Source organism: Macrobrachium rosenbergii, chromosome 29, assembly GCF_040412425.1.
Source record: "Macrobrachium rosenbergii isolate ZJJX-2024 chromosome 29, ASM4041242v1, whole genome shotgun sequence".
NCBI lineage: Eukaryota > Metazoa > Arthropoda > Malacostraca > Decapoda > Palaemonidae > Macrobrachium > Macrobrachium rosenbergii.
The window spans coordinates 2,787,084-2,790,185 of record NC_089769.1 but is presented as its reverse complement, the minus strand read 5'-3'; the positions used below and the strand labels follow the sequence as shown (position 1 = coordinate 2,790,185).

Genomic DNA, 3,102 nt, shown 5'->3' with positions numbered 1-3,102 from the left:
AATATCAGGGCGAAGAGTGAGAAAACAGCCGATCATAAATCGCTTGCCACTTGTTGGGTAACAATGCGAAAACACGAGGTACATTCGAGTTACCTATTTGAATGCTGATTGTATATAACTGGTAATATATAGATGGACAAATTACGTGCCATCGCCAGCCCAATCACTTATTTTAACAAGGTCATCCGGCCGTGTTGAGGCGAAAATTAGCATTCTTTCCTTATCTACGTTAGTATCATAGAGCAAACATGGCTCCCTCAAATTTAAATTTGCAGTACAACAGCGGGATATCAAAGCCATATCTTTGACTGAATAGGGGAGCACTACTAAAATGCTGTCGCCAACATCGAATATTTCTTGATAACTTGATGTTGCTGGCAGTCCAGACAACGCCTCATCTTTTAGATAAGAACATTCTGTAGCAATCACAATCCTCGCGGTCTCTTGTGATGAAGACAAGGCTTTGGTTTTTATAGAACCGAGGACAAACCTCTATTTCACTTCATTCACAGCGCTGTGAAAGTGTTCCCCTGTTGAAGATATTTCTAATGGGTCCTCCTGAGCCATCGTCTGAACTCTCGCTCTGCACTCTTTACTTCAGGTAGCCATACTTTTCTTTATTTGTCTGCATTCTGTCTGTGAAAAATATAGTTTTTGTCATCCACAAGCTTATTAGCTCCTCGCTGAGGTTTTATATATGGCATTGTGGGGGCTAAGGAAAGTTTTAAAGCAGTTGAAAAATAGACAAGTACCAAACCAACCGACTTGAAAAGTACAAAATGTAAAAATAAAACTACATTGAAAAGCAATGACGACCGTTTGTGCGTTGTTTGCTGGAGGAACAGTAACTAGCATAAACTATGAAATTTAAAGGATGCTAATCAATTGAAGAGTTAAATGATCACTTACGCCTATAAACTAAAGACTTGCCTCTCTACTTTACCAATAACTTGACTTTACCAATAACTTATAAGTGGGATTTTTTTTAAGTGAAAATATTTATACCTGTTGTGAGTTGTCCTATATATCAGTTGTCCTAGACAGCAATTGTCCAGGTATGAGTCGCCCTATAAGTGTTTTTCGGGAACGAGTTGTCCTGAAATCAGTTGCCCCAGAACTAGCCCTATAACCATAAATTTTCGGTTGCTAGACAGGAAAATACCAAGTTCGGATCCTCTGAAAATTCTATTAAGTCTAACGCCAACTTCATGCTTAAAAATTTAGATTCGGGCAAAACCTTTAAGAATATTGGCCAACAACTTATCTATACAACCTAGCCACAGAGTTAATCCATTTTCAAGAAGCTAAAATTCTAAAGTAAAACTACCAAGACGCCACACCTGTACATAAATTTGTTTTATTAGTCAGTATTGACGTTTGATGGCGTAAATATTCTTAATTCCCTCAAACCTTGGGGAGTATCTGCAAACTTTACCGAGTGGAAGGTAGCCAAACATCTAAACACCTAATACCTAGCTGAACTCGAAATCTAACCAATAGACTACTAAGCAACGACTCTCTGAATTTAGCACCTGAAAGAAAGATTGATTAGCCGACTTCACAACCACCCAAGAACCTGCATAGTAGGTCGTACGACCTACTATGCAGAACATGGGGGCTCCTCCACCCCTCTAGGGGCGCCGCCCCACAAGGGGTGGAGGATAACGTGAAGTCGTTCAAGAACAGTATATACAAATTTAAAAAGTAAATAAAAGAGTAAGTTTATGACTAAAAAGGTACGTTTATACAAAAATTAAACTAAATTTATGACAAATTAAAAGAATTTTAAATTAAAAGTTAACTGAAAATTCAAATTAATACAAATTTTTAAAGCATATAAAAATTTAAATTTACTACAAATTAAAATGAATACAAATTTTTAAAGCAAATTTATTATAAAAATTTAAATTTACTACAAAAATAATTAAATATACTATATAAACAAAGTAAAATTATGAAAACTTAAAATAACAAAAAATGACAACACTTGGCGGAAAAAAATACCTCCTACATACCTGTTGCAAAAGAGTATCTTTATCATGAGCGAAGCTTTACCGTTAGAACAGGAACTCAAGACAGGAACTCAAAAGTCAAAATCTTACCGAAAACATCCTGGAAAAGACAAAGCTTTAGAAATGTGCGTTAACTTTAATCTCGTAAATTTGGGCATTTGCTCACGTCAGATTATGGGCACACGCCCACAGAAAGTTACAATGACTGCCAAAGATTTGTAAGAGACTAAAGAATCGAAAATCCCCAGAGAAAATATACAATATTAACAGTAATATAGTAAATTTCATTGTTACCTTGCGGAACGCCGGGGTTTGTTATAACTTGACCAGCGAAGTGACAACAATCGATGAAATCTCAAGCGCCAACTATAGCCCAATCGCGTGAGAAACGGTTTCTCCGTAAAAGCTTCCACAGCAGGATCAGTTACGCCACGATAAATTAAAAGAATTCAGTACGCCACTCCCAAGGAAGGAACGATCGCTCAGCAAACTCCTGTTAAACGTCAACTGCCCAGAACGACGTTAAACTGAGAAGGCCCGGCGGTTCAAATGTCCGAACTCGGACGATGTCCTCATTTGCCAAGGACTCTGAAGTCTTAATAGTGTTGCTTCTTGGAACACGACCGAATGTGATCCATGGATATCCTTGAAACCGCTAATTTTGGAAATATTTTTAATTTACTTATCATTCATGGAAGTTTAAAATACAGCATGTGATGAATAAATTTTCCCGAACGTAACCCGTAATTTCTTTTAGGGCTCAGGAAGTGATTTGTATCATAAGCCTGCCGCGTATTTTTTTCATCACTTTGATGAGAAAAGTTTTAATTCCCGTGGATATTTTGTCGTAACGATATATAATGAAATATTCTATATATACGAATATACATACATATATATACGCATATATATATATATATATATATATATATATATATATATATATATATATATATATATATATATATATATATATATATATATATACAGTATGTATGTGTGTATGTGAGTGTATGTATATTCGCATATACAGAATATTTCATTATATATCGTTATGACAAATTATCCACGGGGATTAAAACTTATTTCA

General features: G+C 35.5%; 1 long non-coding RNA gene across 1 annotated transcript; it reads right to left on the bottom strand.

The window, feature by feature from the left end:
- Positions 1-330: 330 nt before the first annotated feature.
- Positions 331-2,528, bottom strand: LOC136854369 (uncharacterized). The gene is made up of 3 exons (XR_010857679.1): positions 2,307-2,528; positions 2,016-2,112; positions 331-636 (listed from the first exon to the last, which is right to left on the bottom strand). It is a non-coding gene; the product is annotated as an uncharacterized lncRNA (long non-coding RNA).
- Positions 2,529-3,102: the final 574 nt, after the last annotated feature.